The 17,791-nt window shown below is 45.1% G+C and overlaps 1 protein-coding gene across 4 annotated transcripts in view; it reads right to left on the bottom strand.

The window, feature by feature from the left end:
• Window positions 1-17,791, bottom strand: part of LOC120900511 (protein unzipped) — a 63,080-nt gene that overhangs the window by 40,082 nt on the left and 5,207 nt on the right. For 2 of the 4 annotated variants that reach the window (XM_040307599.1, XM_040307601.1), the window contains exon 3: window positions 186-225. The gene's annotated coding sequence lies outside the window, so the exon portion shown is untranslated. Of the gene's footprint in view, window positions 1-185; window positions 232-17,791 lie in introns of those variants that run through there. The other 2 variants (XM_040307600.1, XM_040307598.1) reach the window with 1 other exon arrangement.

Below are 17,791 nucleotides of genomic sequence, written 5' to 3'. Positions count from 1 at the left end.
CTATGTATGTCAATGTCAGGTTTTTATTGTGCAGATGTTCTGATTTTGTCATGACCAGGCCAGAAAAGATTGAAAATCAGATAAATTGCTGGTAGAGTACGACAAAACCAACGAAGAGCGGTTAAGTTAAAAAAATATTAAAAATCTTTTGTACGATATGAAGCACGGTGTTGTCAAATATTTACCTATTCCTGAGCAGAATCCACTTCAGAGATACTGGTTCATCTAAAAAGAGAAGAAAAAAATACTTTTAATGCATATTACACCGAAGAGCTCAACGAATGTAGAGTAACCTCTTTACAAAGAATCAATGTTTGTGTTGCTACCCCTCAATAGTTCGAATAAAGAGCCTTTGGTAAATGTTTGCTTCGGCATACATTTAGCCCGCAGGCATCCGTTTATCTTGGCCACAAAAATTGCGATAAAGAATTTCACTAACCACTCATCTCTTCTGTGTATATGCGCCCTTCCGATTGGAATTTTCTTTACATCGTCAATTGTTTGCATTCTCGTTCGAGATTGATTGTACCACCGCGATAGGAACCAAAGAGCGGCATGTTGGGACCGATCCGCAAAGAGGGGCGAATTACTTTATGTTATGAAGTTCAGAAGGTAATGTTTCAGAGCCTTTACAAGTAGAGGGGAGTTGTGTGAGTGTTTGCTTCGCTTGAACACGTCTGGTTCTTGGGTCGGCTATCGCCCGGTTCGCATCTGTACCGAGTGTCTACCATTCCCCGTCCCGTGCAACCCATCTCTCGGGAGTCCTCTGTTTCGTGAGGAAGCCACCGACACGGGTGCCACCTTTGACCATAAATCGATGCCTCTTTCCTGGAGGGACTGGCAGGAACCCGCTGTGAAGGGGATACTACTAGCAGGAAGATACACTATCGTGTCTAGCACTGGTGGAGAGAGCAGGAGAGAGAGCTCTTAATGGGACCATTTTGCCGTATTGTGTTGAATGAATCCTGGGGCAGCCGCCTGGTGTGATAAGCGATGTGTATAATGAAAAATACCACCGCCCGACCGGCACACGCGGGTCTGGATGGTATTTAAGATTAAAATTATAGAGAAGAGGCAAAAGATGATGATGGGATCGTCGTGCCGATTGGCCACAAAAAGGGAGGCTCTATAGTGGTGCGCCAGTGACCGTAGTGCCATTAAGCGTGCTAGGTTATATCGATTAATTTAAATTTAAATTAATTTCATCGACAACTCAGCCACCAGCACAGAGTGATGGAAGACTTGTGGAAAAACACGACACTTATTACAGGGTCAACAACGTGATGTCAACATCAAGCGTCAATGTAAACCATCCAGATTATTCCACGCGTTTTTGCGGCAAACTCGCAGCATACAATTGATAAGCAACATGCGAAGAAGTATGTCAACTGATTGCATAAGTAAAGTAGAATGTTTTGGCTTCCGTCCAGTAATACTCAACTTTATGGCCCCATTAACCTTTGTGCATTTTTTTATTGGACACTGATAAGCAGCAGTAGCCTTAAAATAAGACTTGTCAACTGAGTAGAACCTACAGAGATCGAGAGATTAAACGATTTAAATGCCTCTGTGGCAATAACACCATTATGGAAGGAGGAGGATGAATAATCAGTCGTTAAATAGCGTAATCGCATCTTCCACATCACGGCTTCAAAAGCTAGAACCTTCTCGCTGAAGAAAGGCTCAGAAGATTGGAGAATGATTCATGAATTTGCAAGAAAGTTGAAATGATTCAGGCGCACTACCCGATGAGCGGATGGTTGGTTGAGCATGAGGTGCCCCCTTTTAGCCACACGAAGATGACGATGATGAATGCGCTGGAATGTTTGCTCCAGTTTTCAATTCAACCCTATCCCGCAGCGTTTTCCCACCGTTTTGTGGATGCGGATTGTGCGGAAACCGCACGCACAAACGGCATTCAATTCTTGTACCCAGGTGCCAAAAGATACCACCCGAACCGGAAAGCGCTCCCGCTGGGGCATTGTGGCATTGTTGCAGTAGCTGTTGTTGTGTGGAGTGTGTTAGTACCAACCATCGAGTGCATGTACTAACTCGTTTCGTTGGTAGAACCCTTTGTTACCAGGAAAAGCCACCCAGAAGGCATACAATCCATTCCCGATAGCAAGCCGAACAGGGCTTGGAGGGAATTATAATAGGGGGCTGACGCTAACTGACGCTAAATGGATGAACAGCACTGCGGGGCACGTACTGTTGTTTAGGTCGTGAAAGGGTCGGATATATTACCCCTGTCCGAAAAAATAAACGAAATGTGAAATAGCACCTTACTAAAAGGGCTACGAAATTTCAATGGAGCACTGTGTCTGGGTGCTGTTTTGTATGGCCAAATAGGGAGGAAGGAGGAAGAATGCGATTATCCGGTTACCAAATTTGAGAAGCGTTTTTGGCCACCACACCTGTGCTCTCTCTCTCTCTCTCTCTCTCTCTCTCTCTCTCTCTCTCTCTCTCTCTCTCTATCCCCTTTTTATATGCTTAGGTTCTGCTTCCTGTCAAGGTGTCTAATGTAAATGTGATAATTAAATTATGCCTATTGTCCAGCAGCTGAAAACCGTCTCTCGAAATCGTCCAAACAGAGTCGGTTGAACTAGGATGACGTTCGCTCTTACGATGACTTCCAGTGTCCAATGCCCTGGTGAACTCTGGTGAACGATCGCTTCCATCAAAACCAATCGGCCAGTGGGCTGGAAAGGTGGAAACGAAACTTTCGCGATACAACATCATCAGCTTCAGACAGGCGCGAGAGGGAACACACGAAGAGCACCGAGAAAAAGAGAAAGTTAATTGGTGTAAATCAAGTAGGTCGACCCATTGACTGCCCGGCACCAGTGCCACTCCGAAGAGTACGCACATCTCCCGCGTGCTGAAGAATCCGGCGCCTTCTTATCCGATATGTTGCACCCTCGCCCCTGGAGAAACGGTCCCAGTAGCAGCGGGCTGGTTGTCAATGGATCGCCGCGGCCTTCATCGCCAGACCCGGCCGGTACCGACGACACGAACATTAAAGGAAGAAAAGCACAACAACAAGCAGTGCAGCAGCTCATATAGCGTAATTAAATTTCCACCGTGGCCGCGGAGCTATTCGTTCCCGTTTCTATCCCGCGCTGTACGCGCCGTTGTTTGCTGAGTTGTTTTTGTTTTGTTGCCCTTTTTCCTACGCTGCCACGATCCGGGAGCTACCACTTTCTGCTGTTCAGCTCGGCTGTTCGGACAGCATAGCATGACAATTGGAAGGTTGTAGCTATGGTATTGAAAATAATGTAGCAAACAACAAAAAAACAACATCACACAACAAGAAATGATGGACGAAGAAAGCGCAAAAAAGTTCAACTTCTTTGCGCTATTCATGGTAGAGGCGCGAAAAGGAAATGTTGGGTAGGAGGAAAAGTTTAATATTTTTAGGTCTTATGAATGAGTGTTCAGTTTTCTACTTCGTCAGTTATTTTACATTGGATTGTATAATGTTTTAAGTTATTTTTTAATTCTCGATTATTTAAAACCAATATTACAAGACATGAACAAATATTTATGGTACTTTTCGAAACAAAAGTCGTACAGGCATGATGTATAGCAAAAAGTTCATTCCACACTATTATACAACCCAAACATCATAAGTGGAAATATTACTTTAGGCATCATAATTTAAATTTCTAAAACTTATCATTGATTTTAGTAGACCAGATTTGGTCAATAAGTGAAAAATTGATGTAAACAGGATTAAATGAGTCTTCTCTGTCATTTATTTTACAAATTATATTTTTGAACGAACAAGCGTATTGCTCATGTTAAGTAAAAATACTGCAAGTGTTATTTAAACCATCTTTTTATCGTTGCATTGCCTAAAATAGCACGACGAAAATGAACAAAATATTTCAATTTTAATGAATAAGCATTTCAAAGGAAAGGTAAATAATTTTCATCACTTACTCATCACTTATCACTTATCACACGATCTTCTTTACGAAAAGAGTTTGGTACTTTTCTACCCACCTAACCAAACAATAACAACGTTCCAGTGCCGTGCCAGCCAGCAACTGTTGGAACGGTTTAATTGATTTATCGCATTTGTGCAATGGCTGTCAGTAAAGTTGGCATGTCGTGGCCTTTCCGCGGGGCAGCTTTTCAGGGCCAGGAATCTTGAAAGAAAGCAGGCACCATCCCCGGGGTACGCACACCCAACACCCAACGCTACACGATAGCGAATGCCTGAAAGCATTGGAAATGGTTGAACATTTTATTTAATTATTAACTTGAGCTGAAGATGAAGATCTCCAGTGGGTGGACAAGGAGAGATAGAGAGGGAAATGGAAAGACTGTTCTTAAGCAGTAGCAATACAATTTTTGTGGCAGCAAAAATTCTTCAGGGTTTGATTTCGTTCATACGCAAATACCGTATTTCGTCCGACAGTTATTAAAAGCAAATTTGCGCAAAACGAATCATCTGGGGAACAAAATAAGGCCACCCGGGCAAATAGGATACTGAAACGTAATTAAGAAGCTGTTTGTCGTGATATGCCATAATTAATTCATTTTGGGGTGAATTTCCTTTTACTTTTCGGTAGGGGGTGGATGATGGGTTGGTTGGTTTAGATTGTGTGCTGCTGTGCAGTTCAAGTGGTTTCTGGGTATATGGAGCAATAAAGGCATGGGACAGCACTGATAAGCCTGTTGTGCATAATTTTACGCTTTAATTTGGGCGCTTGTTTAAAGGTTGGCAGGTTGAGTTTGTACATTTAATTTAATTATGAGGGGTTTTCTTGTTTGCTTTGTTTTTTGCTGAACTCCTCAGCGGGTATTATTGAGTTCACCCATTTTTTACGTCCCTTTTAGGTAAAAATGTAAGAAAATAGGGGTTTCTGGGACTTCCGTTTCGTTACATCATGATGCAATGAATATTCCTGCCAGTCATATTCAATTTTCTTTTCGCTTCTCTCACATTAAGTAGCCTGGATGCAACAGGGATCGAAAACAGTACCAGCTAAATGCCAACCGTATGATAACCGTACGATCGGAAAGGTGTGGTATAATGCTAGAAATTAATAGCATTCAGTACCGTTACCGTACGTTTTATCACACCAACACGGAAGCGATAAAACATAACCCCATCTCCCGGAGAAAAGAGGGATATAGCTACCATACACATCGCCATCGCCTGTCAATAATGTCAAAACTGCTGACGCGCGCTCCACGTGTATCCTTATCCTTATGACCCCACGCGGTGCTGCTGTACTGCGTATGTGGGCATGTGGTACCGTCGTAGTCAAACATAATACAAAAAAAACACGTTGAATAAATAAATACACAATACTGCTCGGGGTTTTCCACCCACACCGCTAATGCCTGCAAAATATCGTTTCGACATTTTCCACTCCCTGGAAAAAAGCCTACACCATTAGAAACAAACCATCTTCACACCCACAGATACATGTACACGTTCCAAACCTAGGGCCGGCACACTACAGCGGGCAGGTTCATGGACATTCATGGTTCGCGTGTCAAAAACTCGTGAGAGTGGCAGGCTTTCAAATGTCCTTGCAGCGTAGGAATCACATTTGGGGACGAGACGAATGAGACGGCGAGGTAAGTGGAGCTCATGAAAAATAAATCGCAAAGCAATATAAAAAGCATTTCCAAACAACGTCAAAGGTTTGGTGTGTCTGTGTGCTGCCGGTAGGGAAACACGCTGTTTTGTTTTGTTTGTTGTTTCGATCCTTTTTATTTTTGGGGTTCTTTGCTACTAAGGGCAACACAAGAAGAGCAATACAGCAACACGAAAGTAGGTCCATTGAAGGGAGCAAAATAGGAGTAAAGGAACGTCGTGGTCTTCTTTGTGTTTGTTTGTTACATCAAGGCCTACTTTTATTCGTAATGCCACCACACTAAAGCACACATTCGTCTTCAGTTGCGGGAGGTTCAATCAGGGAAGGAGCCGGAAATGTGATATGTTTTGCAATTTTTCCTCCTGCAGCCGCCTAAGGCTTGCAAAGTGCGGTTGGTGTACTTTTTTGTTCTTTTCTGATGGTGCGAACTTTGAACCTTAAGAGGGAAAAAAGGAAATAAAGTTTCACATTCCTTTTAGAGCGCACCGGGTAAGTCAGCGGGTAAGCATAATTGTAGGCGAAAATGGGAAGCTGTTCCAGTTTTTAAAGACAAACCAGAACACACCGACTGACAATTTGTCGAACATGTGCTTTGCAATAACATTTTCCCATTGCTCATCGCACGTACTTCCCACGAAACCGCTTGTTAGGATAGAAGTTCGCGCCCAGAATACTAAATAGGCTGCAATGCGGTAAAAGCGGCAAGCAACGCACACGTGAGCTAAAAAAAGAAATCCACATTTTTTTCCACCAAGTGTAGGTCTCCCATGTGCCGAAGAAGATCCCGCCGGTGTACCAACGCCCCTCGTCCCGTGGGGGTGTGCTCTAGTTCTAAATTAAAGCCAATGAATCGTGATTGAGAGCGCACGGTTCAAAAACGTTACCTTCACCTTCATTACGGGGGCCAACATGCAAGAGCAAAACTGCTGCTGCTGCTATGTTTGCCCTTTGCCTTCACGAGCACGAGGCAGTACGGAGGCCAAGTACACGGATATAGGCTTTGCTTGATTGCTCGAGCCGGGGATCGATAGACGATGCCACCAACATCACAGTGGAAAACCGCACCATTTCTCGAGTTTAAATCCTTTCACCTCTTCAAACGGTTTCCCGGTCCCCGCTAGCATACAGAGCATTCTCCCCTCCCTTTGAAGAGGAGAAACGTGGTATTAAATATTTAATTCAAACAGATTACTTACGCTTCCCTACAGGTGAAGCCAATTAATAGGGCAGCGGGCAAATTAATTCCTTCACCAAATACTTTGATTGGATTTGGGTGCTGTCTCATTCTATCTCCCCTTCTCTGGGAATTACCTGGGAATAGGATTCCCCAACAGGGCACTATTTAAATACAGCTCTCTTGCATGGGCTCTTCAAAAGCGCGGCCCCGTGAAAGCAAGATATACAGTTCCATTGTAAGGGAAAAAGGTTGGCGCCTGTCGGCTAGGCCCAGATCCGCGTGGAGCATACCAACCAACCTCCCCCCTCCTGCCACACTGGAGGAAGTTCTATTGCAGTGCGCGCGTGAAGAACGGATCGATTTCTCCGCTCGCTCGTTCAACCCGCGGGAAAGTGCGACGGCGACGACGGCGTCGTGTTCGTTTAATGCCGCAAAGGATGCGGTTTGAGAATTGGATATACAGGGCTAGGGGGCCTCATAAATACAGCCACCGTGGCTGTGAAAATGTAACGAAAAACGATATAAAGCCCCCTCTCCAAAGCCTCCAGTGTGCCTGGTTTGTGGTGCAGTACGGGCCGCGCGAGTGAGCGACTTTGCTGTTTGCTGGATGTGGAAAATAATTTCGATTTATCGAACCCCGATCGCGTCCGTACCGGCATCGTGGTGGGGGAGAGAAGGGTGTTTGAAATGTTATGGCCCTCCTTATCTTCCGGAACGATCATCGGTTGGAGAATGTATTGAGTTTTGCTTGGTTGGTTTGTTGCTGGAGAATTGTCTTCGAGTGCGGATCCGGGGTGATCATTGCCTATGCTATTGAACATTTTATGATGTTTCATTTACTTTTACGATCTTGGCGCTCGGTTGGTTAAGTAAATGGAGGGAGGATAGCTTCCCGAACGGAGATGAACATACATTAAGATTTAATAGGTTGGCCTCATTTGACATTTGCTCTTGAGTGAATGAACACAGAAGCTGTAGGATAAAGTTCTGTGAGTAATTAAAGTAAGTTATGTTCCATTTCACAGCCGAATGGGAATCGTCCCAAACACTAATTGTATGACGTGATGATGTGACAGCAATGACATCGCTGTGGATTTTAGTGCAATTGTCTGAAATGACATATGGTGCTTAAAAGTATGCAATTGATACGATTATAATTAATTACAGGAAGGTTTGTCTTGTCGCTGAAAATTGAAAGCTGACAATTTAATCGATTCAATTTAAAAATTAAACCTTTAAATGGGATGGTCTCACCCGTAAGATTTGCACAAGACAAATCAGTTTGTTGCAATTTTGTATGTCTGCACTCAGAAAGCACCAGCGCCACCTAATTTGTGCCCACTCATGCCCATTTATTTTCTCCCTTTTTCCCCGTTCACTTAAAGGCCCAACGATGCGGTAATAAATTTCAATTATCTACCACCGCAACTAGGATCATTACCAATCGCACACATACCAATACGCGCACGTACACACGCACACGCTATCTTGAGAAACGTGCACAAATCTGCACACACCGCTAATGTCATTTTCCGCCTATTTGTTCCCGCGCCGTTGGCTTCCGCCGTTATTCAATTCACACGTGCTTTCTGTAGCCTTTAGTGAACAGTGGCAACACACAAAAAAAAACCTACCCAAGCAGGCAATGGATTTGTTCTATTTTCTTTTTCCGCGTTCACCATCCCCCCGATCGCATTCCATTCACACGGTAGCACAGCAACCGCGCGCGGCCGTGGAAAGCTGGTGGACCGCGTTGAGCTGGTTGATGTTTTGCTTTTCCTTGCCGCTCGGACGAAACCGCAAAAATGAAATCCGCATCTATCTGGGAGGGAGGAGAGGGTTTCCCCGTTTGCCTTTGCGGTACACCGACTTACCGGATGAAGTTGGCTGTCAGTTTGCAGTGGAAAACATGGAGCCGGGGCAGTATTGCCATCGCTTTCCCAGGTCCCATTGACCCCGGGATTCGCTGTTTTCACAGCTTTGGTGGGTGACAGCGGTACAGAGGCTGTTGTGTTAAAATGCGCACTTCTTCCGCGTTCACAACGTTTCCTGAGCGACAGCAGTTTGACAGCTTGACAGATCGAGAGCAATGATAGTAATCAATGTCGGCGGGGGCTTGACTAGGTGATAAATTTCCCCCTTTTGTTGAAACAACAACAATAACCAGAATAACAATTCAAAATGTGCACCAAATAAAAACGGTACAAAGTAACAAGACATCACACTTTCTAATTGTGACCGTTTTGCAGATCGAGATACACTTCACGAACTTCTCTGTTTTTCTCCTTCCGAACTGAAAACAAATACCTCTACATTAAGTAGCATTATAGCACGTTGTTTGTCGTTTCACTATTGCCAAACGACACTAATGAAAACATAAGCCAACTCGCGCGCGATTACAGTAAAGCGCTCGTCCATTAACGCATTAAACACGCGGCTAAGCGTTGCTGTGAGGCAAAAATTATGCGACTTTTGTTTTTTTTTTTGTTATTCCTCTGTGGTCAGTTAGACGTAATCGACCATCTTAAAACAGGAACAACAAGATCATCCGTCGTATTTTTTATTCTGTTTGTTCGCAAATCGCAAGATCGCAACGTTTCGCTCATTCTCAGGGTCATCCGGGTCAGAATGGGTGCGTTAGGGCGCGCTGCTCGCTGTTCACAGCCTCTCTGTTGGGACGCGGATTTTCGTAACGCTCGTTTTGAATTGGATTGGATTCACAGCGTTTAGTGCAACTTCTTGGTCGCCCCCTCTTCGCAGTGCATGAGAAAGTGGGCAGAAGGGGAACGTTTCGTTCGCTTCTAGATTGAGAGTATGTGAATCTTAATTCCCCCAAATTCCCTCGCCTGCGAGGCGGCCGCACACGACTCCCCGCGTTGGTTGCAGCAGTTTAAATTTAAATTGCTCTTCCTTTTCGACTGTTATTTTTGCATCCCGTTTGACCACTTTGTGCGTTGTGTTTTGTGGCGTGCGCTTTTCGGTTGGTGTTTCGTTTTCTGTTGTTATGTAGCTAATATCTCATGCGCCCCCGGTTTGATCCTCTTGAACTACACTCTCTCCCTGCTTCTCTGCTTTCCTCAGTGCGAGAAAGACGCATGAAAATATATTTTATTTTTACATATATTGTCCCATGCATGGGGTGGAAGCAAGAACACATATAAAAAACAGTTTTCATCCTCATGCAGCCTTCATCTCTTTCACGACAATAGCAAAACGGCGAAGACGTCATGTATCGCATGCCTCCCGATTTGCCCTCTTTACGCGTTCGACTCGAACCTTTTTTTCGCTCGCCGCGTGTAATTATTATTCGCCAGCATACACTGACAGTGACGATTCCAAACCGGACCCGGCATCCGTTGGGCGCTCCCAACGAGAGACCGGTTAACGAACGGTACGATGATGTCATAACCCCAAAGCCTCCTTCGTGCCTTCTTCTTAATGGAGCAGCAGCAGTGCAGTGAAACGGACGGGCCATTTAAACGCATCTTAACCACCGCTTCTCACGACGGCGTCTCAACTGGGTGCCTGTGTATGTCCTTGTCCCAGAGATCCAGCCAAAGAGAAGGGGGGTTAACTTTATAGCCTTTGGCCGATACAGAGAGCCGTTAAAATGCATGCCATTTTTAGTACTGACCACTTTTACACGCGCTACGGTATTCATTGTGCACATCTCGCCCGGTACGTTTTATTGCCGAAGAACGGGGTGAGAATCAATTAGAAGCCAAAAAATAACGCAACTTTGAAAGTCAAAGTCAGAGCGGCCAAGTGTGCCCGCCGAACTTCTGGGGTGATTATTTTGATTTCGTGAATATATCGATCGAAAGTGGGCAGACGTTTACATTAGCCCGGCCCGCGCTGACGTCAGAATCGGCGATCTGTGTGTCGATCGATTCGTTCGCGTGGGATTGCTTGACAGCTGTCATAATTTGAATGGGCGCGCGTTAAATATGCCGATGTTGGATGGCTTCCAGCAAGGTCATTCGCGGGTCATAAATGCGCTGTTTTTACAATTGGTTATTTATTTTTATAGGCGAAAGTTTTGTTTTTCCAAACCTATTCAACCAGAAGGTGTCCGCTTGGATTTGCTCCGAAAACACTCTTTACCTTAAAAAGAGACCACCATTCCGTGTTTGGACAACTCCAGTGCGAATTCCTATCCGCAGGATGCATTCTAGCGCCAACGGTGTCGAAGTCAAAAATACACGCCAGCAATGTTTATCCGAAATCCCCCTCCAGAGCTCACTACTCAGCCAGCGCATCTTGCGTGATTGCACTCGCTCGGACGTTTGTTTAATCGGGGCCCTCCTATCGGGTGGCCGTTGTTTGTCTTTCAAGCGATTCAGCGGTCCATCTCCGTCCACAACAACGCATGGAGGCAGGCCCCGGGCTGGCTGCTGTTGGTCGGTGGATGAAATTTATCTCGAGCACAAATATTTACACATCAATTAAGTGACGGTTAAGTTTGCAATGATGACGGATGGTTTTGCTCGCCCTGGCGTGCGTGTGTGTGTGTGTGTAGCTGCCCATCAAACAGGAATGTCCGCTAACACAAACGTCAAACATAACCGGGCGCAGAGGCGGAGTAGACAACCCGTGCCTATCGCTCGGGTGAAGTTCATTAAGGAACAGAAAGGGGTACAACGCATAAAAATGCGATGGGCTGTTGTAATGGATCTACCACGCTAAACTTTCTCTCTCCCTCTCTTGTTACACCGGAGCTGAATAATGGGCATGATGGGTGGAAATTGATTTTCCTCCCGAGCTCATCAGACGCCTGATCATGACGATGACCGTTTCATCTTTCACGTCATAATCGACGCCATACTGTCGCCCCTGCTAGCACATTGCTAATAAAGCATTGAAGATAAAGCTTGAAGAAGTGAGATTATTGGGTTTGGCATAGTGAGCTGCATGAGTGATTAATTGAGAGTAAATCAATGGATTTGCTTTTCCATAGCATGCTGCATCATTCAGCCAATTAGTGAAGATGATCCGCGTACAGATACAAATGTAACGACAGTTTGTGAGGTTTGCCTATGACTTCTTCGTTGCAATACGTACTAAAAAGGCTTTGCTAAAGAGAATGAGAGGCTTCAAACCTAACGGTGAGGTGTAACCGATTACCCAGCGCACAGCTATAGAAGCATCCACTAACCTGTCCATTAGGCTTTCGTGTTACTCCAACGAACGGCGCGCACGCGTGATGAGCTGTCAAGTGCCCGGTCGTGTATGCAGAACCGGTCGCCGAACCTACTCTGCTCTCCAGACTACCGGTCAACGAATCAATCAACCGTTGCTTGGGCACGCCGTTCGCCGACATCGCCCGAGAGTACTTGCACACCGTAATACCTAAAGGCCATGGCTCCGGTGGTATGCCCTCGACATCGTGCTTGGTGTGTTCTTGATGTACCACCACCGGCAGCCACATTCCAGCGGTGAAAGGATTTGTATGTGGCCAAGGTGGATAAAGTGTGTGTGTGTGTGCGTGAATCACGATCGAGACTAGAACGTTGGAACACCCAACAGATCATGGAGCATAATTCTGTTGACTCATGCGCTTCGACAGTTCGTTCAGCCAGACGATGACCTAATGCATTCTCAGCCCACGATGACTCGAGGAAGTTGGCGTTCGCTTACGCGGTCACCTTTTCATTTCCCAAGAATTGGAAATTGCTGCAATGCATACATCATGCTTAATTTCTACATCTTGCAAGTGCTGTGCCAGTGAAAGGAACGATGTCACTGCACCCCAGTTGCTCCACATAAACAGCAAACTGATGTGATTATCATTTTTTGACCTCCTTTCCATCGTGTCCCAGTTGATTGTTTTCGTGGAAATAGATGCATTTATGTCGTTCCAGCAAAAAAAAAAGAACTCAAGCAGACTTCACATAAGAAAAAAAACGATTAAACGAGGCCATAACTTACCTCCGTAGATGGCAAGCGAACATATGATACGGCACACCACTTTGCCCATTAAATAATTAAGCTACCACACGAGACACGCGCCCAACACAAACAGATCGATTTGTTCGGTTCGTTTCGGTTTTATACTTTTTTTTTGGTGGGTTTCATTGATTCATTCCTGGAAACAGGGAAACGGGATGATGCTCTACAATCAACAGTTCCGTTGACAGATCTTTCGCAATCTCAATTGACATCAATTGAGCGGAAAACAACTGATTCATCAGCGAATCGGACCACTGCCGACGAGGGGTCTGGCAAGAGGCAAGTCTTAAAAATAGAGCACACGCCGAAAACATTCTGGAAGCGGTGAACGACTCTTGGACATGACGGTTTTTTGTTGTCCAAAAAAAAACGACCATCCAACCGTTCTCTTTCCAATTTGGATTTGTTCAGTGATGAAAGAATCGTTGTTGTTATTGTCGACATATGTCTCTAGCAACGTGAAGGCTAACGTTGAACAGGGGGCTACGACAACATATGGCACAGCTAGAGGTGTTTCAGAGCAATCAATGAAATTAGTTCCCGCTGCATGAACCTGAAGAAATCGAAAACAAGCCCAACACAAGCCTTGTCTGACCGTAATTCGAAGCGTCAGGGAGATGAAGAAAAAAAATCTGTTCAACACATCACAAACGTCGTAAAGCTTCTGTAACAAGCACAGATAAGCAGATGCAAGCCAAGACGTCGACATCGTTACCACTATCATGTTCACCGAGACAAAGGTTCACGTGTCAATTGCGCCCCCAAGAAAAGCATGGAGTACATTACAACCAGCGGAAAGCGGAAAGCGGAAACGAGAACCCCTTATTCTCGCTCATCAAAGTGGAACTAAGGACTGAAGGCTGCAGGGGAGGATATCTCGTTGTTGTCGTTGTCATCCGAACCAGTATCGAGATGCAAAACCTTGTCAAAATAGGGGGGAGGGAGAAAACACCAACACGGCCCGGCTAGATGGCGGGTTTGTTTACATCGCACGCTGCACGCTACCGAACCATTTTGGAATGACTTCTTCTGGTGGTAGTGGCGCATCAAGAGCGATACTCATCGGAGTGTCGGCGGGACAGGAAAAGTAGGAAGAAGAAAAAAATCCCCACATGGTTGAGATGCCGTGCAAGGCATCATGATTTTCCGTCCCATTTGCAAACTACACAAAAAGAAAAGGAACGGAACCGCTTGAATATAAGCTGGAACGATACCGTATCGTGCATTTCGGTTTACGAGGTCGTCGTCGTCGTCGCCGGCGTGGAGAAACTGTGCAAAGCATTGCAGCGTGGGTGATGCCTCCGCCACCGTCTCGGAATGATAATTGCCCGTGACTATCACGAGCACTCATCATAACGATTCTACGAGTCCTGACATTGCTGGCTCCGGCCACATTCCGGTAGCTCTTGTTTGAGATTTATAAGACACGCGCCGCCGCCACACTCGTTCAAATCTGTTCCATCTGCGGACGTGTGGTCGTGAAGGGTTGCGGGAAACATTTATGATAATGTGCAAAAATTGGATAACGGACGATTGATGTGTTGAAAGACATTGCCTAAAGACATAAACAGAAACAGGCTTATAGCTTAATCAAAAAAACCTCTCCGATAAACTGTCATCCTGTGATTAGTTCTACAACATTGGACTGTTACGCTCGAATGGAGCGACTTGTTCTTGGGTAAAAAGGAACTCTAATGGACGTAACCTGAGGGGCTTATCGAAAAGCCATAAAAGTTTGGTTGTATCAACTCGAGCGTTACTATTTTCGGGACAGAGCACTATTCCCATCGTGTTATGTGTGACCAATTGGTCGTCACCAACCGATGTCAAGTCTTCGTACCCCTTACACTAACCTTACAAATTGACGCATTTGAGATTACATGCAAACGGGGCAATGTGTGTATACTTGGTGGGGTGACAATGAAAGGCTTCTTCTTCGTCAGACACTCTCCCGTTTGGGGAGAGAGAGAGAGATTTAAAAGATGTCCGTAAAGAAACTCGGGATTTAATTGAAGCGTGATGGTTAGACGGGCAAAAGCCATCAACGCCACACAAAAAAGGCGCTCATTACTACAAGTTGGAGTGGGCGCGAGTCAGCTTTGAAGTGACGGATGAAGACAGTCCCGACAGTTCCGTCACTTGAGACGTACTTCAACTGTCGGTGAGTCTTGCTGGAAGCAACTGAGGATTTAAACGTGAGGTGAGATGAAAAGAAAAACCTCGAGATAAGATAACATTTACACACCATTTGACCTAAAGAAAGTAACGCGTCGGCAGCGAGAAGACCATAATTAATCGGAAAGCGAATAGACAAATCATCTGCCAGAGAGCAAGCGGCATTAAAACCCCCGAAACCACTCAATTTTGCTGTTCGCGTGGTAGAGCTATTACAATAATGAATAGCATTTAGCCGTCTCAGCTCCATTGTTTTGCGGCCCTCGAGTTCGGCAGTGCCAGAAGCCACTTAATTCACTTCGTATCTTTAAATGAAACTGATGACTTTAAACTCCCGATGCCGATGTTGAGAAATTGCTCAATAAAACCACGATTCCGGAATAGAATTAGCCCCGTTGCCACGAATGTAATCCATATCATCATCGGCGTAATCGTAATCGACGCTGAATTATAGTTTCTCCAGCGAATGCCGGACACGATTCGCTGGGTTTGTGTGGGTGGCGCCATGCTGAGACGTCCCTACCCATCCTTTCCCCTGGAGGCATAGTAGTTTTGCTGTGTACCGTTACCATTAAATAATACGCGATATGATGATGAAGCTTCTTTCCGCGCTGGATGCCTAAGCGCAAAAAGGGCCCTCTTAGATACCGTCGGAATGGGAGAGGGCTTCAAAAAACCCTTTCTTTATCGGTAGGTTCCCGTTCTATTCCATGTTTGTTCATCATCATCATCACCGTCGGTAGGAAACGAACCAGCGAACCGAGAGAACACAGTTCACAGATGAGTCATGTTTTGTATGTTGCTTTCGGTTGGCCTTTAAAGTGATGTGAAATCCGTAATGAAATGGGAGCACAGCATAGATAGGGAAACTAACAAACAAATACAGCAGCAACACACACACACACACAGCCCCACAGTTACAATGAACAAGAAGAACCATGATGTTCATCCGTCTGATGCGCCCGATTAAGGTATTACACTACTAGGCACCCAAGAAGCCGTTGCGCTCCATGATCAAGCGTTTCTGTTTCCTCTACTAAATCGCACCGAGTTACCGCACCGATTACGAGTCATCAAAACAAACTCGCCGGAGAAAATACACGGCAAAAAGGTAACAAAGCGCTCACCAAAGCGTCTGCACGAACAGGGCCCAGCCAAGAAAGCAAATCATTAACTTCTTGCTTTGGTGAAGAAGGTTTTGTTGTTCTCTGTTTTGTTTTTTAGGTATGTCTGTTTTCGTCTACTTGTTTTGGTGGCTAACTCTCTTTCTCACGTGCTTTTTGAACACATTTAACGTTGGACATCGTTGCTCTCTATCTTACTCTGCTCCACCGAGAAAGGCTTCCAAAAGACCTTCAAAGTGCTTCCTTCTTTTGATTCCCTTTATTCTACACCCATCCTGGCAGCATTCATCCCCTCCCCAAGAACCAGTTTCTTTCCGTGATAAAGATGGGTTTAATGTGCGTGTATTTTTTTTTCGTTTTGTTTTACAGACGCAAAGAAATACACAAGACAGCGTAGTTGTGTTTTTACCGTATTATGTTCCCTTCCTCGCGATGCGCGATAACGCTTTCCGAACGGTTTCGAGGTTCGCTTTGGATGGTTTGCGATGCTAGTAGAAGCTTCTTCACAGAGGCCCCCCTTCGCATTCCCCTTTGCTATTCTATTGCCTATTAGCTTTCTCGCACCAATAGCTAGAACATACACCGAGCTTTCCCCGGGTAATGAACGGCTTTCACGTTGGTACAGACAAAAAAAGGGAAAAGTAATTACCTCCCTGCTGAGGAGCAAAAAGCTAAATGAAAACGGAGAGATAAGCGTAGGGGAAAAAATGCAGCACCGAATGGAATGCAGGTGTAGAGGCATCGTTTTGTGAAGTTAATTGACACCCTGCAGAAGGGTGAGACAGCATCCTGTAATTAAAATTGTTTCGCTATCTAGCTGCTGGTGCGTTTCTGCACATAAGCGATAAGCCGTTGTAAACAAACACCATTGAGCGGTTCTATCGAGTGAACATAATTTCGTAGAAAATATTTTCCAAGCAAATCTACTTCCAAGCTTGATATTTTCCGATGAAACATCGGGCACACACCACCACAGTAGTGGCACATTGCCAAACAGGACACGGAAGCAAATGCATATCACCCAAATTGACCCAAATATTCAACCATAGCAGAGCCAATCAGAAAATGGGGGAAAAAAGCGAAACAAACTTAGCCCAAAATTAGGTGAACTACAACCCCCATCGATCGCTGTGCGTTATTATTTTCCCTTTCTCAATAAAACTCGCAACCCACAACACTCCTCGAAAGGTACGAACTGTTGATGACAGCTATGACACAGTTGCCTTCCTTTTCTTTTGTTCTTCTTCTTATTTCCCTCACCCAAGAAAACTCAATTTTCGCTACTTTTGTTTCGTTTTCAGAAAGAAATATTCGAATGTTTATTTCCCCCTGTGACGGGTGCACGAACAGAAACAAAACTATGCCAATATTTTGCCATTCCCAGACGATCCCATTTGGTGTGCCAAATCGATGATGGGTGTGTTGTTCCCTACCGGAGGGTTCAAGAGCCCACCAATACTCGAACGTCCAGTCCAAATAGTTCGATTGGCTATTCAAATAAAGATGTAATACCGAAATTCGATTTTTTTTGGGACGCTAAAGGTAACCACACCGAACGCACAAACGAACAGTGTGGATGAGGAAAAGGCATAATGCCAACCAATTCGAATTTCATTTCAGACCTGGGCGGGTTTCCGGGAGTGCAGGCTTGGCTGCAAATAAATGTACACAAACAAATGAAAGAAAAGAAACGAAAAAACAACTCCCAGCTCCAGATTCAGGGTTTGCCGCCATCTGGTGCGAAATTGAAC

This window comes from Anopheles arabiensis, chromosome 3 (assembly GCF_016920715.1).
Source record: "Anopheles arabiensis isolate DONGOLA chromosome 3, AaraD3, whole genome shotgun sequence".
NCBI lineage: Eukaryota > Metazoa > Arthropoda > Insecta > Diptera > Culicidae > Anopheles > Anopheles arabiensis.
Note: the sequence above shows the minus strand (reverse complement) of the source record. Positions and strands in the feature narration are given on the sequence as shown.